This window comes from Carassius auratus, chromosome 7 (genome assembly GCF_003368295.1).
Source record: "Carassius auratus strain Wakin chromosome 7, ASM336829v1, whole genome shotgun sequence".
Lineage (NCBI taxonomy): Eukaryota > Metazoa > Chordata > Actinopteri > Cypriniformes > Cyprinidae > Carassius > Carassius auratus.
The window spans coordinates 7,876,673-7,904,643 of NC_039249.1; the positions used below are offsets into that span (position 1 = coordinate 7,876,673).

Here is a 27,971-nt window from a genome sequence, read left to right on the forward strand (position 1 = left end):
ACAAATCTTATCACTTTTATTTAGAGTTGGAAAGCATAAAAAAACCAGACATCCAGTTAATATGTTCTTTTGTGTGTTTCATAGCTTAAGTATTCCAAAGTATTCTAAAGTATTTAGATTAAGTTAACTATACCTGATTAATCTAATGAAATACATTACTGATTACCTTTTAAAGCTTGTATTTTGTCATCTGTAGTGAAATACATTTTAAAAGTAAACTTTAATAGACATTTGGTTATTTCATTGGTCGATACCTTTGATCAGAACATTGGTTGGCATTCCTCACCCTCCTGAGGAAATCTGACCTTTTCTCATTTTTTTTTTTAAATGCCTACAGGGTGCATATTTATTTTAACAGTCTTATCATTTAGTTGGCGAGAGGAAAAAAGCTTTTTCATGCTGCCAAGGTTATCAGAGCCATCAGATCAAATATTTACCCATGCTACACAGTAAACTGCTGCGAAGTAAATCGAGGCGAAGGTAAAGCAGCATTTGTGGTTAACAGGCTCTTCCTGGAGGCTGGAATAACAGACTAATCTTGGATCGGTTTCAAAGCACTTATCGGCTCAGCACTCATGGTTTGTGATTGCCATATGTTCCTACGTCATAAATAATAACCTGATCTGAAGATGTGATTGAGGGTGACTACACAGGACACCACACTGACTTTGTCCTCCAAGTCTGTCAAGTTCCTGTCAACTACAAAAAGCTCAATCCTCTGAAGGCATTTCTATCAAATCCCGAATGGCCAATTTTGATGTAATCAATAGCACAAGGCATATTAGAAAAGCCTATTAATCTCACGAGCCACAAAGGAAGTACAAAGCCTCATAGACTAAAATGAAAGAGGTGCATATTGCTAATGGCTTTTGATGACATAATTGGCAGATGTTTTATAAGACACTGAACATTATGATTCTGGACATGCTTCAGTTTCAGTGTAATGACTAATGTTTTAGTCAATGCTTCTTTGCACAGAGGAGATAATATATTTCGGGTGCAGATGATTAAAACAGGGATAATTGTGCAGCTGCTCGACTCTGAACGTCAAATGTACGTTCGCAAATAAACCAGCTGTGATACCATATACTGGTCAAATGTGGATTTTTGAAGATGCGATAATTGTGAGACGCATGTTCAGAGCCAAAGTACAGAAATATGAAAGTTTTCTGCCAGACTCAGATGGCGAGATTTACTTTTAATGACTTCTAGGGATCATTGTTAAAATGACGCATCAGACATACACAACTGGTAAGTCTGATTAATCTGTGCCTATGCATTTCAAGATCGTGTTAACCCGGCTGTTATCACTTTCTGCCACTGAAAGACTTTAATTAAGATGCTTCTGATAACTCCCTGATAGTTTTATTCCTCTCGTCTTGCTGTGCAGAGCTTTTCCCAGGGTATGAAATCAGCAGCTTTAGATTTCTGACCCGTTGACAGCGGATCGAAGCAGCTTGAAGTGACAACCATGTCTTGACTACCTCATTGCAGACTCCTCAGTGAGCGAGTTGAGTACATTAGCTCAGTGGAGCTCCTGATGGAGAAAAACAACAGGCGAATTAGCATTACACCATTACAAACGCACTTTAACAAAATAAGGTATGATTTGCACCTCGCTCCCGACTGCTCCCAAATTCTTTTTAATCAGTTTCATATTTTTGCAGCTTGCTGGGAGGGAGGTGTATGAGGTGATATATGTAGGCTGCAATGGTTGTGACAGTGGAACAGAGGGGGTGTCTGCAGGAGGCATCAGTTGTCTAATTAAGGTAGAGAAAATGGTTGTCATCTGCACAATTGTGTCCACGGGCGAAAAGAAGGTGAAAGAGAACGAGACACTGGCTTTGTTATGAGGGGCGGGTTGGTTGTAAACAAGGCGGAAAATAGAAACTAAATTAATAACATGCATGGGACAAGGGCATGGTAAACAAGCACGTCTGTAAGATATTAATTTTAACAAGGATGACAAACAGAGACTGAGTGAGACAGATTGATAGAAGTGTATTAAGCAGGAAAAATCAATGCAGAGCATTGGCAATGAAGACACATCAAAGTCGCCGAGTGTTTTGCTTATGGTGCGTTTCCTCTAATGTGTATGAAAAACCCATTCTCACACTGGCATCACATTTTAAAGAACTGGGTTCCTCTTTACCATTTTCAGCATGCAGGGTACTTTCAATGAGAAAACCGCCATTATGACATTTACAGGGGTTGGACAAAATAATGTGAACACCCATTATTATAGGGGTTAATTTATAGAGCGAAAAACAAACATTGCGATGACCTTTATTTAACTGACTATATTCTCTAGACTATATATCAGTGCAATATATGTTGTGTTCAGAACAACAGTCTTTACAATTATAACTGTGTTTACAAAGCATGGCAAGACTTCATCACCGAGGAAGAATGCTAGGCAAAAAACGAAAGTGAATGATATGGACCATCGATCAATAGGAAGTATTGTGTGCAAAGCAACACAGCACCACTGCAGCAGAATTACAACAAACTTCAATATTCACCTCGAAGAAACTATTTTTACAGAGAACAACATCCATAAAAGAGCTGCAATTGCTAAAACTTTAATCACAGTGCACCAATGAAAGAAATATGAAGTCATGATCATAAAACCCAGACAGTTGGAGCATCGAGATAAACTTCAACATTTGCCTTGGCAAGATAATTCACCTGATTTTAATAATATCAGACTACTATTGGCAGTTTTGGAGAGAAGAGTGAGATGCAAACATTAAGAGTCTTCCAAGCCTTTCCAAGATAGATTTCTGTGAGGAACACAACCAAAAGCGATCGCAGTATCCAGCCGTAACTCTCAAATCACAAATACATTTGACTGAAGAAGTGTTTGATTGTGAATTTTTTTTTAAGAGATTTTAGATCATTTTCAATTATTAAAACCTTAAGTTTCACTCTGCTCCTCAAGTAAAGATATCGTATGGCTTTAGTAAACTTGAAATACAACACAAGTTTTATACTGTCTGTCAGTTTTTGCACCTGTTACTGTACATTTATTTGCCTTTTATGTGTTTTATCGAGCGCAGTGTTAGTTCAGTCAGGCCACAGAGGCATAGGCTGCAACCAGCTGATGAGTTCAGTTGTCAAATAGCTCCAATCACTACCATTCTCCAATTAGACACGGGAAATATATACATGGCACTACTGCTCGGTAAGTATGCTCAAATGGCTCGCAACCCTCCCTCCCTCCCCATTATAAGCATGAGCATATTACCATTCACCTTCTGGTTGTCATCTCTTTGTTTCAGATCACTAAGTCCCCGTTGGCATGGATGTCACTGCTGAGAGACACTCATCCTCATAACCAAGCTACAGGATAGATGTCCCACTGCCACATCTACACAATTACCACTGTTTGCTTTTAAAAACATTTATTAAGTGTCTTAATTGCCATAGATTTCCAAGCTGATGGTTCCAGGGGGTTAATGTTTGTATGTTCAATTAATTTGGGAGCAAGAACCCCCATAAGAAACATACCGCCAAAGATAAATAGTGTTCAATAAACTCAAGTAACGCCAAAGTGGTCCTGTCTGAAATATTGTTGAGATAGTAGGAGTAGGGTTTGGTGCTAAATAATATTTGAAAGCATAAAAATATATAAACAAATTATTTCTACTATTGCAAATTACAAAAGCAATCAAAAGCAAAAGAGTATCCTGAATGTTGAAAAATTATGCTAAAGGCATACTCGGTACATTACAAATTAATGATGGATCCTAAGCATCCATATGTGAGGAGTTAGGAGTCGGAACATGTTGTTATGAATGGTTTGCCCCCAAGCAAATAAACCAGCCAAATTGATGAAACAGAGAAGTAAAAAAAAAAAAAAAAGGATAACTTCACATTTAAAGGTTGAATGAGAGTTATGTTTCACACCATGACATTTACTGGAGACATTAATCTGGACCTGCTCCGATGCCAAAAAATAGTGCTGGTGTTACCAGGGAGTTAAGCCAGCTAAGAATAAATACAACAGGGCAAAGAAAGCTGCTAAAATCATCTCAATTAATCTGCTCTCATGAGTCACAGCAAGCTTCAGGCCAAATGTATCTGCTCATGCTTATCGTGATTTTTGAATCTGCCTTGCCTACCTTTGTTTTTAGAAATTAAAGAGGAACAGCAGGTCACATCATAATGGGGTAAATGCCCATTGCATTGCACACACTCTTTTTTGGGTAACAATACTAAGAGGCATGAGCTGAACAGAAGTTGGTGGTCACGGCCAATTGTGTGCATAATGCATTTGCGTATTTATACTTTATTGTGCCAGATTGTTCAGAGCTGTAGAGAATCATGTAGGAGGACGCATTGTTTGTTCATTTGCCTGATTACTGTTTGTTTTTGTGTGTCCCACTCAATACTAGAGAACCAGTTGTTTGTCTCATTCAACTCTAAACAACCCCGTGAGTCGACTAAGAATTAAGTGGAAAATGCTTGAAAGGATGAAAAGAATGGGATAGGGAAAAAACAAAGAGAAAGTACAAAAAGGCAAGGAAACGAAACAATTCCTTGCTCATGCTTAGTCACCCCCTTTTACATAAAAGACTCATAGCACAGTCTCATAATTTTTTAGACGCATCCTTGGTGCCGCTATCAAAATGCACAGTCACATGGAGAGTAAAGGAAGAGGCCCAGACCATCTTCACCCTAACCAATCCACCAGCTATTTCCACAAAAAATCTGCCCCAGAGGTTGAAAGGTGGCAATAAAAAGCAATGACCCAATTGTGCCATGATCTTGTACTAGAATTTCAATGACCATGTCCCTGTCGACCCCAGAGTGCTACTAGATATACTGAAAATGTGACATATTTATTATACGGAAGACTTAAATTTTGGTCATAAAGGTTAAATCTGAGTCTTACAGTATGTGCTGCTATTTGATTGACTGCCATCAGAATAACAAGTAGAATATATAAATTAATTAGATAATATTACATAATAGCTTATCTGTGATTAAGATCAGGAGTACTGGTGTAGTCCAAAATCCAGTTGATTTTAAATGCAAACCAGCTTCAATGCAATCCAGTTGATTTGTATTAAAATCATTTGCTTTGATGCTACCTATTACATTTACATGTACCCTTATTAAGGCAGTAACTCTAACTTGGAGCTCATACTGTGATTATGATCATCATTATGTGGAACACTGTGGATTTAAATCACACTGTTCTGTCATGTATATGGTGTAATTGCATTTCTTCCTCTCTGACCATATGGCACATATGTTAGTGCTACAGACATGTTAAGCTCAGGCACAGATTTAAACCATGGAAGAAAAGAGGCTGCACTTAAGCTCAGGAATCTGTGAGTAATTATTGACAGAATGTTCATTTTAGTGTGAATCGTCACTATAAGTTTCAATGCTAAGGATTGTCAAGTTAGACTGTCTATGGGACATTTTGCTTGTACTTTTTGAAAATGACCTGTCAGAACTAGCCATTGACAAAAGTATGGTTAAAACAAGCTTAAGAAAACTAACCAGTGACAGAACTAACAGACTTAAAAAAATAAAAAATAAAAACTCTTTGAAGAACTCTTAACTATCTGATCTCTATAAAACAGAACTGTACTTACCAATTTAACAATTTAAAAACCACGTCAGAGCTGTGTGCAGATTATTTATATTCTAAAACAGCTTAATATAAAATAGCTTTGGTTAAAGAGGTACATTCTCATTTGGCAGTGCAGGTGCAAACTCTTACATTCTTTTTATATCCTGTTGTGAGCAAATTACCCAAAAAATGTGCTGCTCAGTATAGATCTACGTCAATTCACAAAAAAATGGTGCACCATTCCTGAAGTCTAAAATGTAATTCCAAATTCCAATGCTGTAAAATCTACGATGAGAATCTGATGTTTACGACTGCAGAGCTCTTTTGCTCAGGCCACCTGTCTGAACACCCATCGACGGTTTGCTCTAGAATAAGTTCTCCAACAGCTGTTTCAACTTTATCTACAGAAAACATCTTTATAATCTGCTTTTAACACTCTTTCATGTCACTGTACGTCTATAAAAGAGTTTGGCTTCTTTCATGTCACCAATGTGTTGACATGCACCATTCAACAAAAGTAACAGTCATGTGATGCAATCCTGGGCTTCTGTGTAGAAAATACATTTTTGTATACACTCGCAGTATTAGCGCTGTCATAACCTCATCAGTCAGTTAAACCATTTTACTTTATATATTTTCTAGTTTACCTTGTTTAACTCTGAGGTCTCATGGAATCATTAACACTTTGGGCTTTGGGGGGAGATGGCTTCGGAAATCTTGGTTACATAAGGCCAACTAAAATGACTAGAAAGTATCAAAGTTAAAAAGACTACTAAAGAGTGGGTTGATAGCAAATAAGAAAAAAAAAATGACACTCACATTTCAAAACACCAAAGACTAATCGAAATGATGTAAAAAATGAAATGTCCTGGCAAACTCCTGTAGTGCAGCTCCTGCTCTGCAGATGACAGCTCTGCAATAGGACTTTACTTCAGAGAGAGAGAGAGAGAGAGAGAGAGAGAGAAGTGGGGGAAGAGAAAAGATTAGCGAGCATCTTGTTGAAACATGGTGGCATTAATATTCATGTGACGAGCACCTCCGTCAGCCATGTTGTCAGACCTGGGAAAGAGAAAGAGGGAGGCAGAGAGTAAGAGGGAGATTAAGAACACAATTGTTCCTTTCCTCTTTTCCACCTGGGTCCTGTGAACAATTAATCAGGAGTGGGCTGCTGATACCAGCACCACTAGTATGATAGAACACATCACTCAAAACTTGGTTTCAAGCTAGTATTATGAAAGGAGGATTTATGTGCCGGGATCCTGTCAAGTTCCCTGACAAACAAATAAAAGGACTACGAACGGAAACTTCTATGTCACTTGAGACTATAGTAAAAGAATGGAGGAAATGATTGCTTTTTCTATTTTGTGATGCAATATAAAACATAAACTACCAACACTGAACACACAGACTGAAAACAGTATATTGTAAATTGAAAAAAGTGAAATTGAATGTAGTCAGGAGGACATTCAATTAATAAGTGACTTTGGCTACCACTTGCTTCATTTTTGCAGTATGCAACATTTCGGTACACCCAGATGTACTACTACATTTACATCGATGTGCTGTACACAACTGAAGCATCCCACAATTAAATGTGGCAACTTGACCTTCCATTTCCATTGTGACTTATCTAATGGTGGCTAATTCGTAACATTACTTTATCAGACTGTCAAAAGTAAAGACATTTCAAAACAAATTGAAATTAAAAATACTAAACAGTTGTATTTTATGCAGCTGAATTCAACTTGCTGGATAAAACATTTAACATAGTAAGTCATGTGACAACTATGTAGCATTTCACTGTTTGTAATAGTGTATAATGCATATGAAGTCTTACATCACCAGAGAGAAGTCATTATCTCTCTACTTGGAATAGATAATGACTGGATTTGAGATTGAGTTATGACATTTTGATTAAACATTAGATTTAAAAAAACACTTAAGAAATTACTGATAAGGTTTATACAAAATAGATAGGGTGAATTTTCATTCCATTGTGGCTAATAGTGTATAATGTAGAAGTGCTGTGAACAGCACAATAGGATTCCGTTCTGAACAACTGTTTGTTTAGCAACACTTTCATACATTAGTTTTCCCTTGAAGACACACACACAGAATTCCTCATTCTCATTATCACTTTATGGGTTGTACTTGGTTTGTTAATGAACATAATTAAAACCAGCTGTAGCTGAGTCTTCTGCCCCATGTGGATAAAAGTGGTTATAAAGACATTCTGAATTATGTTGTTGTGGCAATAGGGAAGAATATCTTGGGATATGACGGCTAATCACAATGGAAGGGAGGAAATTCCATTACTGAAAGTGAATCCTTTTTTTTCACTCTTTCACCTTTCTCTTGTCTTTCTGTAGTTTGTAAAGAAACTACTGGCAGCATCTTTCAACATTAAATGGCACACCTAGCATTCGGTCTGGTGGCACACTTCTCATTTTCCCACTGAATCTCATTACCCACTGAAACATGCACTAATTTGTTAAGCAGAGGAGCAGATTGGTTTTGACATTTTGCTTATTTTCTTGGAGCGAGTCCCTGCTCTGTCCATTTATGAACACAAATAACAGAGGTTTAGCCACTAAGCTGATAGTATTCATTTAAAACAGTCCCTCTAGCAAAACGCAATGCCTTCATTATTAGCACCCTGCACTAACAACCGCAAAGAAACTTCTGAGGCTATGCTGAGTTTCGCTAACAGGTCATCGATCTGTCTGATTAGCTTGGCCTGGCTACAGGCAGCCACCAGTTCTATGTTTCCACAGCATTAAGAGGGAATATCCTGCTCAATGATAACAAGTCAAGAGGAAACAGAAAGCCTTTCTATAACAGAACTAATAGGGATTTAAGAGGTTCATTGCTTATACTAGTGACCATGCTGTAAGCTGCCCTGCAGAACAAAACAAAAGGTTAATCAGATGGTCTTAGAGACCTTTAAGCACTTAATCTGGCTAGCCAAACTAACAGATCACCAGCTAGGCCTGCTTAAGAACATCTAAAACAGATTTAATATGATTTAAGATGCATTTCAGCAAAGTTAGATGCTTGCCATTGCCTCATTCCCTTTTTTTTGCAGACTACAAAAACATGTTGAATTCACTCAACTGATGGTGTAGACTGGTTACAGATATTCTCTGAAAGAAAAAAAACAAGAGAAGTGGTTAAAAATGTATTCCGGGAAAAACAGAGACGAGACTGCTTCCGTATGAGCTGTTCACTGCACAAAATCAAATTCTAAACGGGGGTCCAGCATCAATATTTTATATAGACAGATTAATGGCTGAATTATTTGGTTGAGGCAAGGTCATAAAGCTAAATATAATTGAAAAAGTTGTTTAGGAAAACTCTGGGAGAGATAACGCTGCACTCCAGCTATAATAAGCTAAAAGGCACCACAGTTTGATGCCAAGACCGGTAAACACGGCAATAGATGCACTAAAATGAGCAGTTATCCAATTACAAGAACACTGCTTGAAATCGTTGCTTTACTGGAAAACCTTTGTCATCACACTTTTCAGATGCATTAAAAAAACTATTAAATGTCATTTTACAAAAATACCACAAAAAATAAAATAATTCAATACAGAAAGAATACTGGCTTTATCACATTTTAAAATATGCAATAAATTGCTTGAGCACACAAAATTTCCTCAAAGGGTTTTTTTTTTTTTTTTTTAAGGTAACTCAACGTGACGGGATGTCTAGGAAAAGCTCATCCCATTTGGTCTTCTCCTGCTGAGAAGCCTGAAATATACTTCTGCTCACAGGCAAGCAGGATGAAATAGATGCTGGGGGCTCGGGAAAATATGATCTCCAGTCAGTTCAAAGAATCAAAAGAGAGAGATGTTAGGCTGTTGAGCAGATTTACCCTTCAAAGTGAATGAGTGCAAGAGACAGGTGACTCAGCAGCATCATTGAACTGTCAGTGTGCATCTCCTTCACGAACATGCACCCACACATGTAAATTACACATTACCTAGCATCTGCCGTCTTCTCTGTTCCCCTCTTTGGAGCGACGCCACATACCACTCTGCAACAACCTCTGCAAGAACAAGGTCATGGCCATCAGAGTTAGAGACTGCAGCTTTCCAAGTTTCAAGATACTTATTTCAAAGTAAAAGTAAACAAACTCTAGTCAGGGTATTCTTGTGCAAAAGAAGTTAGCTACTATCAACACAATGCTAAGTAACTGAAGTTACTTGTACCACATTATCAATTCAACATAAGTCCCTTGCCAAATCTGCTCATATTTGATCAAAAATACAGTATAAACCGTATTATTATGAGATATAATTTTTTTTAAGTAACTGTTTAGTATGTAATATATTCTTGTGATGGCAAAGATGAATTTTTAACAGCCATTCTCCAGTCAAAGGCACATGATCCTTCAGTATCAGGGAGTCTTTGTGCTGCTTTACAATGTAAAGACTAGAAAAAAGCCTACTCACACACTTTAGAATCTAAAAGTTTAATGCATTACTATACAAGTGAAAATTCATCAACATTTAGGGGAAATATAAATGTTTTATCACCAATTAAAGGGAAAGTTCATGCAAAAATTAGTTTTCTGTCGTAATTTACTCACCCTTATGTTGTTCTAGACCTGTATCAATTGTATTGTGGTAGCCATTTCCTTACATAGTTTTTTGGTTAAATATATTCTTCAGAATATCTTATTTTGTGTTCAGCAGAAGAAAACAATTACAGGTTTAGACTACTTGAGGGTTTGTAAATTACGACAAAACGTCGGTGAACAATCCCTTCAAAGTTGGTCTGTTCTTTCATTGCTTGTTTGAAGAATGTATGTCCTTTTGTTGAACAAAATACAAATAGTTCTATAAACTCAACAATAACAATATGGATTCAAGTACAATAAGCGGTCCCACTTTATGTTAGGTGGCCTTAATTACTATGTACTTACATAAAAAAAAATAAGTACAATCTACTTATTGTGTTCATATTGTATTGTAAAACACTTTTGCTTCGATAGGGTTAAGGTTAGGGAGAGGGTTGGAGGTATGGGTAAGTTTAAGGGTTGGTTAAGGTTTAAAGTATGGGTCAACAGTGTAATTATAAATGTAATTACAGAAATTAAATACAGATTTAATTAGTTTTTTTTTTAATATAAGTACAATGAAAACATGTATGTACACAATAAGTACATTGTACTAAATTATTAATTAAAATGTAAGTACATAGTAGTTAAGGCCACTTAATATAAAGTGGGTCCCAATAAGCTTGCATTTCAAGTGAGGGTTATTGACATTACATAATAATAGTGATGCAGAACTTTCTTAAAAATCATGTGATTCCAGGATCATCACATGAATAACTGTGCTTAATTAATTTGTGATCACACTTGTCAAGTAGAATTATAATGGAGTGGGAGTTAAACCCTGCAGAGAGAGATAGAGAGACCCCATGAGTGCTTTAACATGCCATTGTTTCTCATTCATTGACATTTCTAACGTGCGAGTAGTTTTTAACTTCACACAAACTGAGTCTTCTTCAGATCCTATTGGATGGAGTGTGGCAGTTCCTGATTGGTCTTCTGTTAATTGCTAATTAGTACCATTATATAAGTGTGTTACCTGTTGCTTAAGATGGGCACTCTGTGGGATTGTTTCTCTGGAGTGGCGCTGGGTTTCAACATGTAAGAGATTGTTGATTATGTTACCCTTTGTATTTCTTATATCATGTAGTTAAAGTTCTGTTGTTAGATTTATTTCCTGTTATTACCCTAGAATTATGTTTATTATTATCACTGATTAGTTTAATACAATAAAAAGTATTTGCATCAATATCCTGTGTTGTTTGATCTCTCTTTTATGTTGCGACTTTAAAACGAGCAGGTCATAACAAAATTGGGCGCTCGTCTGGATGCAATGATGCAATGGTCGTACTTAACTGCCAGTAGCAAAATTACAGTTTCTGCTGCCATTATTTGAAAGACAGAGACAAAGAGGAGGGAAAGAGAGGGAGAGGGAACGGTGTTCACATGTTATTATAGCGGCAAGGGAAAGGTCATCACTCTCGGTATAGCAATCTAAAGCTTTTTATGCAAACAAACACCTACTCATCTCCCACTGGTGCAAATATTCAGTCCTCCCTCTCTCAGATTATTAATGAAAAGTGCTTCTTCGAGTTGCTGTGATGGAGTGCTTTTAATTCAGGAAATTACATTTAAAATGTACCGGGGAGAAATGTCACAACAGCAATTTCCCAACATGAATGGGATGACGGTGAGTATCTGAGCGGCAGATAGGTGCCATTGTTGCCACTTCACTCAGTTATACTGAATATAGTTTATACAGGGAGGTAAAATATAGACATGATGCCATTGCCATCTCAGCAGCTGGAAATACAGTTCAACGGTCCTCAAGCTGAATATTTCATATTCCACTGCAAATCCAGGGTGGATGAGCAACTGACAGTTAAGCTTACAGGTACTTGCTTAGCTTTTGCTAAATTAAAACTTCACCACATACTATAAATGAACTATACATGTGAAGAACGTCCCTTTAAAAGCATCAAAGTTGAACAACATAAAAAGATAAATTGACAGCATGGGGGGAATAGCAGTTCCAACACCATTCCTTAAAATGCCCATAGAACCAACAACTGGCATGCTTTCAAAGAGTCTAGTGTAATTTTGGCATTGAAGATATAACAAAACACATCACTTCAAACCCACACATTGACCCCGCTCTGCTGAGAACTGTGAGATTCCCTTTTATAGATGCAGCAGCACACCTGCAGCAAATGAGAGGCGGGAGTGACAGCGCAGTTGAGCACGTGCAGAAGATAATACACAAATTGGGTTATTAAATAATCAAATCACACCACAATCAGAAAATGAAAATCAACAGCCTACACACAGTGAATAAAAGCATTAAGGAAACCCAAAAACCACTCAAATAATGCAATCACTCTGCCCAAATACTGATTTGGTCACTTTATCCCAAAACATTAAATCAAGTATTTTTAGGGGCAGAATCGACTGGCACACATTAAAAAGCGACAGAAAATATAGCCAGGCCTAGATGGTTGGTTAATATGGTTATTCGTATAGTAAATTAAGACTTTTTGTCGAACATTATTTATCTTTAGTTAGATTTTGTGACATTATGACTAAAGTTCATTTCTGGTAATTAGAAGGTCGCTCTCTAGAGAGTCATGATCATTGAATATGATTAAACCCTAGCATCTCACTCAAAAATGACCAAAGAGTACCATGGGTGCAGCAGGTGCAATTATATTACGCAGTGCCTGAAAATAGTCCAGCAACTCAGCTATTGCTGCAACTACACAAGCATGCTGTTATTTTCAGGTGCTGCGTAATATCACTGAGCCTCCTGCACCCATGGTACGGCAGCAAAGTTTTTTGTTGTTGTTGTTGGTCTTAGTACACAAATGTAACTACAGAAGAGTCAAGTTTTAAATAGGAAAAATATAGAAACTCTTTGGTCATTTTTGAGCGAGATGATAAGGGTCTAATCAGATTCAATGATCTATACTAAGTTAAGCTAAAATGGCTCAATGGATTCGAAAATGGTAAAACTCAACTGTTTAACTCTGGGGGAGTTGAAATTAACCTATTTTGGAGTGTTCCCCTAACCTTAATTTGCTCTAGGCTTCTGTAAGAATGAATAAAGGCATCAAATCAATGAAGTGAGGAAGGCCAGGGCTTGAGTGAGGAATGGTGAATCGACAAAGGAGTGGCCAGGGGCAATTTAACGTTCGTTCAATTTAACCGGTTCTTCTTAGTGAACTGGTTGAACCAGTTCACCACATCGAACTGAATCGTTTGAAACGGTTCACGTCTCCAATAAGCATTAATCCACAAATGACTTAAACTGTTAAACTGTTTTTTAACGTGACTGACACTCCCTCTGAGTCAGAATAAACCAATATCCCGGAGTAATTCATTTACTCAAACAGTACACTGACTGAACTGCTGTGAAGACCGAACTGAAGATGAACACCAAGCCGAGCCAGATAATGAACAAACATGCCCATTGCTGGAGCATCGGTTGCATCGGATTTCGGATCATCAGTACACTCAACCGAGAATCGTTTCTGTCGGACGCGTCCGAATTGAGAACCGATGAACTGATGGTACTGCGCATGCGCGATTCAGCGTGAAGCCAACTGACTCACAGCATGTCTGAACCGATGTGATTCTTTTGGTGATTGATTCTGATTCTGTACTAATGTTATGAGCGCGGGTATTTCGAGGGCTTGGATGAAGGGCAATCTGGCGAAACGCAAGTTCATTTAATAACAAATACATCGCAATGGATTATGTTTAGTAAGTGGATCATGGTTTCTGCGCTGATGACACCTAATTTATTTACTTTATATCTTCAAGACTTAAATCCTCATATGCACATTATTGCTGTTACTGTATTTGGGTGTTGTTGCAAAATTCAAATGTAAACTTTTCATGATTATGAGGTTTTTAACTAACTAAAGTTATGATAACTGACTTTATATATTTGAATGTTTGATAGACGTGATGCCATTACGTCATCGCCAATGACGTCATTACGTCGAGCGTAAAAGAACCGTTGAACCGTTTTTTTTCAACCGGTTTATTGAATCGAACCGTCCGAAAGAACCGGTTCGCCAAAAAGAATCGAACTTCCCATCACTACCCCTTTAACTTCCAGTGCCTTTATAGAAGTCTGACATTTCTGTTGTTTTAGCTATATTGCTCCAACCTTGAGGGCCTTGGCATATCAACTTTTTTTTATTGTTATTTTTATATTGTTTTATTGTTTAATATTACCATAGAAATGTTCTGGGGTCATTTTTAATTAATTTCATTCTCTTCATTCATTCAGATCTGATGAGCTGTCTTGGGCACTGAAGCCTCTCTTTCTGTCCAAACCAAATGTGTGTGTATGTATGTGTGTGTGTGTGTGTGTGTGTGTGTGCTTTCCTCCCAAGAGGTGGTCATTTCTTTGGGTTTCTTAAAAAGCCTGCTGTGGAGATAGTGTGGTCTTAGTCACATACACTTCCTACAGATGGTTAAAAAACCATTATACTGAGTGGGATATGCAGAGAAAATCCTATGGGAAGGCTTTTTCCCTAACACACAGCTCTGAACGAAAACACTCAGTTGCTTCTAGCGATTTGCACTCAGTGTAAAGACTCTGACAATGTTATAAAATCTTAAGAAACATGCCTAAAAATCTTTATTGTCATGTTTAATAAAACTAAAATATTTGGAAAAAGCCAGTTAAAAACACATAAAATGTCTTTGTATATATCAAAACAAGGCATTCATTTTAAAGACACGTCTGTATCAAAATTCACCCATGATTGTTAGGATACAAACTACAAAGTATTTTTTGACAGATTCTGAACTTTGCAGAACATGTTAACATGATGAAGCACCAGTGTTTATTCTGTGTAAACTTGATGGGAACAGACTTAATACATCCATTTAAAAAAAAAAGACCACCTAGTCTTAAATAATTAAAATAATGGCTCAAAGTAATGTGAGATCTAAGAAAGCTCCAGCATTATTTGTTTGCAGATGCCACATGATATTTTCCATCTAATGCAATGAAACTCAAACATTTTTGAGGGTGGATTGGGGTGTGTTTACACAGTTTGGTTCTCAGTAGTTTGGGTCCGGACAAAAAAAGAAAATGATACATTTAGTCCTGTTTTGCTTAGCATTAAATGTGCTTGTTGAATGTGTGTACACACTGGTATTTTTTACCAACTGATAACCCATATAATGCTTATCAAATGTGTACAGAAATAAGAATTCCTCCGTTGCACACACAGAGATCTGCTGCAAGGAGATAGCACCTCCAACACCTGTATCAAACTGTAATGAGTTCATTTTGATCAAACCAGACATGCCAAGTCTAAACAAGTCCTTAAACGTGACCAAACATTTATAGCAACTATAAAACCAACTACAATTTAGACCCAAAATGAACACATCAGAGCGAATTCAGAACACATGTTCAAATCTGAGTGCACTGGCTTATGACTGCATAAAAAATCAAGTGAATTCTGTTGGTAGATGTATGAGTCAGATTTGCAGAGGTGCATATGCTATCACCAGAACATTGTTTATTAGTAGTAGAGGGAATGTGGGCGGCTCAAGGGCAAAGCTGATTATAAAATGATCAAACTCACAAAGAAAGAATATAGAACTACAAGGAGTAGTTCTGCACATACTACAGAATGTCTACAATTATTTTTAATAAATAATTTCTGGCCTGCCCTACAGTCGAAACAACTAATCTTGAGGCTAGTGTGGTGGTCAGTGTTAAACATCTGCAATGACACTGCTTCAGATTATTCTGCCTTCAATTAAGCACATTTTCTATAGGTAAAGCGTCTGATGTGCTGTTTGCTAAAATTTTTAATGGAAACACAGAATACATAGACATGCACATTTGTGGCATTGTTGTGGTTAGGGACCGCCCTGTGGAGAAGCATGACAGCAGACAGATACATTAAGGCATCCCGCAACGATGCCCCCTACATGTGTTTGCAGTCCCTTAAGCCCATAGTAAGAGATACTTCAGCTTTAATGATATTTTAAAACCACTTAGTGTCAGTGTTTCGTGACAGCTGGGGAGGACAAAAGGAAGAGAGAAGAAAACACAAAGACATGAAGAAACAAAGAGCTTTGAGTATTTGTATTTTTGCATGGCTATGTATTTTAGGGCTGGGTACTGTTTCCCCTATTTGATTAAAAAAATATATAAATATATATTAGCATGCATAAATTACCATTCAAAATTTTGAGGTCAGTAAAATTTTATTCAGCAAGGACTTATAAACTACAAAAAGTTATATTTCAGATAAATACTGTATTTTTTAACTTTCTATTTTTCAAAGAAGTCTGACAAAAAATGAACACGGTTTCCACAAAAGTATTAAGCAGCACAACTGTTTTGAACATTAATAATATTAAGAAATGTCACTTAAGCAGGAAATCAGTATATTGGAGTGATTTCTAAAGAATCATGTACATATTTAGCTGATGCTTTTATTCAAAGCAACTTACAATTGCTACATATGTCAGGGGTCAGTGGATTAAATAACATTTATTTAAATACATTTTATTTCTTTCCTATAAAAATGCATGCTATGAATGCGAAAATGCAGAAAATCAAACCGGTTTAAATTTTATTTATTTATTTTTTAATGATGGATGAAAGTTTCAGAGGTAGTGTGTAAACATGATTGACGCAATGTGAGGTCATATTTATTATATAACGTACAAAATTTTGGTCTCAATGTGCAAAGACTTTGTGTATGTGCATCTGTATGAGCGATGCTTGCTATCATATGTCACCAGAGGCAGCTCAATGGCTTTCTGCAATATTTTGCCGACACACACGCAGTGCTCAACTATCGCTCTCAGCCAAATTAATTTCTGTCAGATTACATTAATCACTGAAAATCCCATTTTCGGACCAAGGCCAGTGTTTACAACACATCTCATTACTGGACGACTGATGCAAGTCCAAATTTGGCCCTGTTCCAGCTGAGTGCTGGGAAAGTTTCACACTTTCAGTTTCAATGTAATGCGAGATTAGTTCTTTGGTTTAGCCTTTAAATGGTCAAGGTTAGTAAAAACCACCCACCAGCGCTCAATCTGTATCTCACCAAAAAAGATCCTTGATCAGCCGTTTTTCTTCTAAAGCACATGGCTTATGGATTCCAGCCTTTTTCCATGCAAAAATATTTAACCCTGACATGAGACAAGAATCACTGGGCATGGCTGCACTCTCTAAAAACCAAAATCAAAAGGCCTTATGGGTAAAGGAAGACAAGAGCAATATACATTACAGTCTATGTAGTCAGAAGCAAGAGCTAGATGAAAAATAGATAGACACACTCCATTAGCTTCTACTAGTGCAGTCACGGCTCAGTCTGATGACCCATGGGATGAGGGGTCCGATATATCACCGTTGCTGTGCCAAGGAGACAGAACAGTAATGGATATTTTGACACTGGGCATATGGCTGCTCACACTCCATTTTCAAGACCTGCCTCAAACCTGAAAAAAGCCATTCTGTCCCCTACAGCCAAAATTAATAGCCTACATATTGGCTAAACTTAATTTTTAACCAAATGTCAACATCTGCTAAAATTATATTTTGAAGGAGAAGGCAGTCTAAATTTCTTTCTAGTACCTAGCTGGCTGTCATGAATTATTTAAGAAGTGAAATATAGCTTTTTATGACTGAACTAAGTTTACAAGGAGAGGAATTTAATCCCAGTTCAAAAGTATGGAAACAGTCCTAAGGTTAGCCTTGAAGTTGGCCACATTCTCCAGGGCTCAACAGTAAAGATTTTTTTCCAGCTTGCCTGGTAGGGTCAAGGGTTAAATTTTCTATTTGCCCAGCCAATATCTTCACTTGCCTAAAACAAGTACATTTAAAATCATATAAATTACATTTAAACATTAGAAATGTTCTAATTTATTTATCTGAAAAGTAATGTTTAAATAATTAAAAAAGATTTTTTTTCTTATGCTATTTTTTTCACACAATGCTTTATATTATTTAACATTTTGTATACAAATAAAATCTACAATAAACTAAATCTACAAATGATAAAGTATAAAATAATATAATATAGAAAATATAAATCAAACAGGAATTTCAAGACCATAAACACATAAAGCCTAAAGATAATAAGTAATAAATGGTAAAGATGAAAAACAATAAATGGCCTATTGAACTCCGTTTTCTCTTTACATTAAACACATTAAACACTTCGAACTAGAAGAAATCCATTCAAATGCTACAGATGAATTCTGACATCACAACATCATAATGTTCAGTATGAAAAATGACATGGAATATGAGTATGTATAATAAAATAATGTCTAAATCTCAATCTTTCCTTTGGCTACAATATGTAAAACCATGATGGCTACATCTGGTCAGTGTCTTCCAACCATGAAACATGTTTCCTTAGACAATCAAAACCAAGTTAAGATGTCAATGCTGACATTCAAGAGGGCTATGCTTTCCATAGCCAGTCACTGTATACTCCCCAGGCGTCGGAAGGGTCATAGAAGGTCAGCAACATTGACAGACACTGCAATGTAGCTGAAAGTGATTCTTTAACACAGATCTGAGGTCTGCCCTTTTGGTTGCTGCTCCACAAGCTCAGGGGCTACACATAAAACACACCACTCTCTGATCTCATATTTGTCACTGATCTGTGCTATTCTGAGGAGCATCTTCATGTTGGTCATACCCCATCTGCACAAGCAACACCCGCAGGGGCCAAGTTTGGTCAGCGGATGACTTGCAGGATGGGGAGATGTTTATACATGAAGATGACGTGCAAACATGGAAAAAGAGAGTTCTTTTCCTAGTCACACCACCTGCAAGTTTTCTGCATCAGTGAGATTTGCTCTTATTGAGGTCAAGGTCATTCTTATTAATATGTGGGGAAGTGTGAATAAAAAGTGTCCTTATTAACCGTGTCAAGGCAAATATCCAGAGGGAATGTGCACTATCACTCTTTCCGAAATTGCTTTGCAACTGGCTTTGACATTCATGGCCGACTTTGGTGCTGATGAAGACAAAGTGGTAATAATTCCTTGTAATATTGTGGCTCTGGATTAGAGTCCCAGTGATAAATTCATTCGATAATTCCCTCTGACTACAGTTTGTCTGTGACGGTGGTTCATGTAGCGTGTTTGTCTGTTTACACACAGATGCCTGTTTGACACTGCCAGATTGCTATTAGTAGCCATTTGTGTAATCTAGTAGGTTAATGTATAAAGGCTGCCCATTTTATTATAGTTATAGTTTGATCTGAGTGTCCCTGGCCTTGTTATACACCACTTTAATAACAGGAATTTCCCTTTAAATTATAACTGCTCTTTTTCTGACACTTCTATAGGCTTATGCTTATGTGATCTACTGAGAGAGCATTCGTGTGTCAGTAAGTAACCTTTACTTTCTATTTTAATCAACAGTGGAAAGAGCAAAATATTTAAAATTGTAATTCGAGATGGTTTAATTTTCTCGTTGAGCGCATTTGCTCATTAGTTTATTCCTAGTAGAGTAAAAATGAATGCTGTTAATAGAAAATAATTTTGTCCCTTAACTGATTTTACATTTTTCCAAACTGTAAGTGCATTGTACCAAAAGCAATTAAGACCGTCATCTGAACACTTTCTAATTATTGTAAATGGTTTGACTTATTCATGATTTCATACAAATTACGTCTAATTAATTGACACAATACACACACATTTCTCCAATTCAAAGTTAAAGTTCTCAAAATGTTAACAACTGAAGTAAAATCAAACTGATATTTGCTATTAGCAAAACCCTTTAAGGCAAGTCGGTTCACTCAGTATATATTCATAACACCCCTGGGCAATTATATTTCTAGCCATGTAAGTAGAGCTTCTATCGGTTTAAATTGGGAAAAACAGAAACCTAAAAAAATCAAATTTAATTATACTGAAATCTCTGTTTCAGTAGCATATTTCAAAACAGTTGAAGAATGCCTTTTGCAAGACTAGGTCAATTTCAATAGCCATGAGGACAACATTTCGGTTGTGTGCAAACCTGATGAGATTAAGCAAAAGTTGTATTGCTATAGTAAGCTTCCTCAAGCTCTTTGTAGAGGAAGAGCAGAAACAAAAGGAAAACTCAAATGTAAGAGACCTGCAGAGATAATGAGCCATATGCATGCAGGCATGGATTCAACATTCATGCTGTATTTTATTCAAACAATCAAAAACTGATTGAGAAAACATATTGTGAGGAAAGGATTAATTAATTCAGTCAGGGCCGGCCCGACCAATTTGCTGCCCTAGGCAAGATTTTACCTGGCGCCCCATGCATCACAGCCCATTTCACCCTGTCATTGTGTTCATGATTTAGCATATATATATATATATATATATATATATATATATATATATATATATATATATATATATATAAAATATATATATATATATATATAAAATATATATATATATATATATATATATATATACACACACACACACACACACACACATTACGGCAGAACTGTTTCCAACACTCATAATAAATCATCATATTAGAATGATTTCTAAAGGATCATGTGATAGACTGGATGTCACATGTGACACTGAAGAATGGAGTAATGATGCTGAAAATTCAGCTTTGCATCACAGAAATAAATGATAATTTAAAGTATAATAAATTGAAAACAAATTATTTTAAATTGTAATAATATATCACAATATTACATTTTTTCTGTATTTTTGATCAAATAAATGCAGGCTTGATGAGCAGAAGAAACTTCTTTCAAAAACATTAAAAATAGTAATGTTTCCAAACTTTTGGCCTGTACTGTATCCCCCCAAAACTGCACAACTGTAGAGTAAAACATTAATAAAAAAGTGATAATAAAAAATGCGTCTTAAAACTGACATGATTGTACAAAATCACAGTCTGGGGACTCAGAACTCAGAACAACTGCTAACATTAAGTTTAAGGTAAAAATAACTGCCATGAAATTATAGTATCTTACTCCTATGCAATAAATTGTTCTTTACCTACATCTCTTTACTTCTGTCTTTATCATCTTCTCTTCTTTTTGGCACTGTATCTATCGCAGACTATGCTCATTTATAATGTGTCATGTAAATTCGAACTTCCGTCACAATCAGGAAACTTTCACCGTGTCTAGAACTGGCGCGAGCTGCCAGGCCCGTTTCTACGAGCTTTGTGTTAATAAAAGCAGTGCTGTCTACATTGGATGCGGCGTCGGGCACGCTACACAACAAATGAAATTACCAACAACTGATCGTGCGCGCGCTCTGTTTCTGACGCACTTCAAACACTCGATGGGCGGGGGAAGATTTAAGAGCCGGACTTTTTTTTTGCTTTATTTGGTAGTATTTCGAATTAATGGTTTTTAAATAGCAGCCTATTATAAAAAAAATATGTACAAAAAAAAAATCACTCGTTCACTCATTCTGGCGCCCCTATGGATGAGAGGCGCCCTTAGCATTATCAATTATCAAATTATCTAACCAAAACTTCTGAACTTAAATTTTTGTCACTACAAATGTATCCAAATTAAGCATTTAAAAGTAAATGCTTTTCTTAGATTTAGAAATAGACTTATCCTCATGCACACAGTAAAGCAAACGTTTTCAATCACAATTTAAAGTCATTACTAACTGTTGTGTGAAATTGTTAAACAACTACCATACTATGTGGTAAAAGTATGATTTAAGGTTGATGGAAAGTGCATACATTTTTGAAAATTATAATAATAATAATAATAATAAATAGTTTGTGATACTGATTCTAATCTTTTTATAGTCTTACATAATACATTTAGATACTATGACAATTGGGAAGCATTCAATCTTTCAATTACTCTAAAAAATAAATCTGATTGACTGCTTCGTCTGTCCAAGAAGACTCCGGGCAAGGACATGTTGGGACATTACTATTCCTAAAGTACCATCCAAATGAGTTACATAACTAAATTTCATCTGAAATAAACGGCAAAATTTATGAAAGTGCTTTAACAAAAATGTAAGTTTCACATCCCTGCCTATATGTAACATGCAGGCTTTCAATATAAAAGCAGCCATTATAAACATTTTCTGTTGTTTTACAAAATGAGGGACAAGTCACATTAATATTTTTATGATCAACCAAAGACTACAGATATTACAAGCAAGGTTTTAAAAGTAAAACCCCCAGTTTTCCTCCCATGATGATCTGCCAAATACATACGTTGTACTTTTACTGTAACATCTAAATTTAATTATATAGCATAAAATATCTATATTTTTTCCATTGAAAATGCAATTAAGAAAAGGTATACCATGTCTATACTTGTGTAAAGTTAAAAAAAAAACACTAAATTAATACTTAACATTAGTTGACAAACATCATTGAATGAATTCACATTTGAGGTATTTAAAGGTTTTTTAATTTAATTTTGTCATTAATCACTTACCTCCATGTTGTTCCAAACCCATAAAAGCTTCATCCGTCTTCAGAAAACAATTTAAGATATTCTGGATGAAAACCGGGAGGCTTGTGACTGTCCCATTGACTGCCAAGTGAGTTACACTGTCAAGGTCCAGAAAAGTATGAAAACAATTGTCAGAATAGTCCATCTGCCATCAGTGGTTCAACTGCAACGTCATAAAGCGACGAGAATACTTTTTGTATGTGAAAATAACGACTTCATTCAACAATTTGTCTCTTCTGCATCACCACAGCACCATTTTGGAGAATATCCGTTACAGTCACAAAGAGCTCAGTAAAAATGTCTGGATTCTCCACATCTCATAGTAAGGGACTGAAATTCTGTCTGGCAACAGTACACTTTTTGATGAGGCTTATTTTTGTCTGAATACTATAATCTGAATATCTGTTTGGTGTAACAAATGTACTGCAACCTCTCCGACCTCTTATATTGCTTGATAACATTCTGCACATCCGACACAATAGAGGAACATCATACATAAACAGTTTTACCACTGGGGATTTTTACTGAATCAATGTAAGAAGGAGGAAAGGAGAAATAGTAATAATTTAAAAGGACATACCAAAAGTCCTACAGAAGAGAGTGGATGAATTTCCAATTGAAGTCCTTTGATTGACTTTGAACTAACAGGAAGAAATCAAGTGAGGACATGCATCCGTGGATATGCAATTTCACTCTGACTTAATTTATCTGAAGTTTGAAGTTGAAGGTTAATTGTTCTGCTTAGCAATACATTCACTGAATTGATACAGAAAATATTTCTCTAAAATTGATTTTTTTTTTTACTTGGGGGGGGGGGGGCAAATGGAATCTTTTAAAATATATATTTTTGTTAAATACAAAAATCATGGCTTAAAAGAATCTTGATAGAAATATCCTATTATAGTGTGTATGAGGAGCCAATTATTACTTTAATATCTAAAAGAATGGTAGAGTCTACAGATGAGGAACCTGAGAAGTTGCTTTTGACACTCATATTTTGTCACAGTATAGATTAAGGTGCTAAAGCATCACCCTATACTCTCCTTAGTACATCAGTGTCTCCGTCATCATACCTTTAATCCTAAAACTCTACAGGTCCTTCTCAAAAAATAAGCATATTGTGATAAAAGTTCATTATTTTCCATAATGTAATGATACAAATTTAACTTTCATATATTTTAGATTCATTGCACACCAACTGAAATATTTCAGGGCTTTTATTGTTTTAATACTGATTATTTTGGCATACAGCTCATGAAAAGGTTCTCTAAACGAGCTATTAACCTAATCATCTGAATCAACTAATTAACTCTAAACACCTGAAAAAGATTCCTGATGGCTTTTAAAAACTCCCAGCCTGGTTCATTACTCAAAACCGCAAACATGGGTAAGACTGCCGACCTGACTGCTGTCCAGAAGGCCATCATTGACACCCTCAAGCGAGAGGGTAAGACACAGAAAGAAATTTCTGGACGAATAGGCTGTTCCCAGAGTGCTGTATCAAGGCACCTCAGTGGGAAGTCTGTGGGAAGGAAAAAGTGTGGCAAAAAATGCTGCACAACGAGAAGAGGTGACCGGACCCTGAGGAAGATTGTGGAGAGGGGCCGATTCCATACCTTGGGGGACCTGCGGAAGCAGTGGACTGAGTCTGGAGTAGAAACATCCAGAGCCACCGTTCACAGGCGTATGCAGGAAATGTGCTACAGAGAAGCAGCACTGGACTGTTGCTCAGTGGTCCAAAGTACTTTATTTGGATGAAAGCAAATTTTTCATGTCATTCGGAAATCAAGGTGCCAGAGTCTGGAGGAAGACTGGGGAGAAGGAAATGCCAAAATGCCTGAAGTCCAGTGTCAAGTGCCCACAGTCAGTGATGGTCTGGGGTGCCATGTCAGCTGCTGGTGTTGGTCCACTGTGTTTTATCAAGGGCAGGTCAATGCAGCTACCTATCAGGAGATTTTGGAGCACTTCATGCTTCCATCTGCTGAAAAGCTATATGGAGATGAAGATTTCGTTTTTCAGCACGACCTGGCACCTGCTCACAGTGCCAAAACCACTGGTAAATGGTTTACTGACCATGGTATTACTGTGCTCAATTGGCCTGCCAACTCTCCTGACCTGAACCCCATAGAGAATCTGTGGGATATTGTGAAGAGAAAGTTGAGAGACGCAAGACCCAACACTCTGGATGAGCTTAAGGCCGCTAACGAAGCATCCTGGGCCTCCATAACACCTCAGCAGTGCCAAAGGCTGATTGCCTCCCTGCCACGCCGCATTGAAGCAGTCATTTCTCCAAAATGATTCCCGACCAAGTATTGAGTGCATAACTGAATATAATTATTTGAAGGTTGACTTTTTTTTTTGTATTAAAAACACTTTTATTTTTTATTGGTTGGACGAAAAAAAAAATTGAGATTGGAATTTGGGGTTTTCATGAGCTGAATGCTAAAATCATCAGTATTAAAACAATAAAAGACCTGAAATATTTCAGTTGGTGTGAAATGAATCTAAATATATGAAAGTTTAATTTTTATCATTACATTACGGAAAATAATGAACTTTTATCACAATATGCTACTTTTTTGAGAAGGACCTGTATATGACAACTGGACCCTGAAGCTAGAGCATTTGAGATTGAGGAAAAGAATGAAGTACTTTTGTATATCCATTTATGTTACCTTTAACAAAAGAAACATGCAGAACACCACCCTGTGACCTACCTTCATTCATGTGGTAAAACTTTGCCAGAGCCTTCTTTTGCCTACATACTCTCCCATTCCCAAGAGTGAAAGATTTTAGAAACCCTTTGCTTTTATTCAAGGCCACCTGAGAAATGCATTAATGAAAGCGTTTTGAAAATGGGGAATAGAGACCGGGGCTAATCAAGCTATATTAAGACTGCCCTGCTCTGAGCGTAAGTAAGTGTGTGTGTGTGTGTGAGGGCGATGACTCCACTTTGACAAATTAAGGCCGAGAGATCTGACCTTGAGTCGAGTGTCATCCGAAGTCTTTGCCTCGTATAGCTTTCCATTTGAGTTCTGACTTGCTGACTTCTTGCGTATTCCAAAAGAAAAATTGATGCTTTGAATCTAGCTCCATAAATACTGTTAACATGTTTAAAGTGCATTTCAAATTTTCAAGGGCATGTCAAAAAGAATTAGGCTTGGTAAAACATCCACTAGACTATAAGTTGCTTGCAAAGATAGAGAAATTACTTCCTAAACAGTGACAACAGCATTAGGCTCTCCAGCTGCTTTCACCAGCTCTGGATCTTCCATGTACGACACAACAAGTCTTCTGGAAGATAAGTATTTTATATTTATTATATTTAATATTTAATATTTGCATTATTCTCCACCCAGCAAAGTAAACCTGCTTAAGTGCTCAAAACAAAACCGCTGCCATCTCCTCTGAGGACAGCACACACACAGACACACACACACACACACACATACACACAGTCTAAGTTTCATGTCATGTTTACTTGTATCAGAAAGACAGCGATCCACTGAAACTGCCAAGTAAATGAACGACCTCATCACCCTTGTCAACAAATTCGCAAATGGAAATAGAGAAGGAAGCATGGAGAAAAAGAGAGCCACTCTGAGAGTGAGTTTGCATAATGTAGCCTACTAAATAATGCACAACAATCATCCAATTATTGGAGTAGCATATATCTGCCTCATTTGGGGGTGGGTTTCCATTCTTTTCTCCCTTCATTAACGGACTAAATGTATTTGGCATAATGATCAATTGTCTAAGCCATAATTGTGTGTTTTCAAAATCATACCCACGGTTAGTTTTAGTATAATTACAGTAATCTTTCTAAATCATGAAGCCCATCTTTGTTTTATTAGACCCTGTACAGACATTACTAAACAATTATAGATCCATAACATCAAATGTCAAATGACAAAGACAAAAACAAAGTCAAACTATGTGAACTATGTGACATCACTTTGGTGTCTGCCAGTCTCGTCAAACCCCGTAATAATAGATTCTTGAGAACAATTTGCAGAAAAGAAAAACGAATGATTTGATAAGTATGTTGCATATTTTTTCAGCTTAAAACACTGCTTATCTACAATGCTGGAACAGGAACGAATTTCTTTGTCTAAACATGGTCAGTCCAATCAATGTTGCATTTTTTTTTCAGCTTAAAACACTGCTTATCTACAATGCTGGAAAAGGGACTAATTTCTTTGTCTAAACATGGTCAGTCCAATCATGTTGCATATTTTTTCAGCTTAAAACACTGCTTATGTACAATGCTGGAACAGGAACTAATGTCTTTGTCTAAACATGGTCAGTCCAATCAAGTCACATCTTCTGCAGCTGCTTTATACATAAAACAATCTATAGAGTGTTTATACTCATACTCTTGTAACTTTTCACCTTGTAGATTTAAATAGAGATTGAAAGAGTTGTCAGCAGTTTAGTTATGACACTCAAGTTATGTCACTGTTTTGTCATTTTTTATTGGATTTAGCTTTTTTATTTTACTTTTGGCTGTTTTTAAAAAAAGAAAAAAAAAAGGTTTTAATTGATTTTATTTTTTATTTGGTGAATTAGTTTTTTTTTTTTTTTTTTTTATGGGTTGGTCTGCAAAATGACATTAAAACCACAAAATAGTCACTAGACATGTATGTAACCCTGATGCACTACATTATTTACCAATATTAACAAAATTACCACAAGCATGTTTTAGGCTTACACAATGAACTACTAAGTAGCTAAAATCGTTTTCTTCCTTATTTGGTTATTTTGTCTCATATTGCCTTTGGCACGCCTCTGGTGCCTCTTCAAAGAAAATAGATGGCAGACGCTGCTGGTATGTCTTTGATTTTCACATACATGTCCCTTTTTTATTCTGTTACATTTCTTATTCGGTCTTCATACAGTCACATCAAATACCGAGTGAGTCACCGAGAAAGAGAGAAAAACGTGGAGGCAGTGCCTTTTTTTTTACCAGGGAGGAGCTAATCCTGTCAGTCACCTCACAATAATATACTGTAAAAGCGACTGCTTACCTTTACTCTTCCCGGATTCTTCCACTTCCGATTTTTTTCAACTTCAGTTATCTTCAGTAAATTAATTATTCCTGGTGGGACCTTTGAGCTCATAGTGAGTTCTCTAATTATAATAGGGATGGTCCATTTGTCGAGCAGTCACCCAAAACTGCATGCTTATTTAAGGTCTCGTGTAAAGGGACTTTTTTCTGGAGGCAGTTGATCATTCTTGTCTAACTTACTTGCTTGTGAGTCCCGGGTGACTGTCAAAATACCGCAGATGACTGATTTAAAAAAAGGTTGGCATTCAAATATAGCACAACAATCTGTTAACCGCTACAGTGGATGTTGCACGCTCACAA

The 27,971-nt window shown here is 36.5% G+C and overlaps 1 long non-coding RNA gene across 1 annotated transcript; it reads right to left on the bottom strand.

Annotated features, from left to right (window-relative positions):
- Positions 1-27,971, bottom strand: LOC113105732 (uncharacterized). The gene is made up of 3 exons (XR_003292392.1): positions 27,631-27,971; positions 9,573-9,638; positions 1-1,537 (listed from the first exon to the last, which is right to left on the bottom strand). It is a non-coding gene; the product is annotated as an uncharacterized LOC113105732 (long non-coding RNA).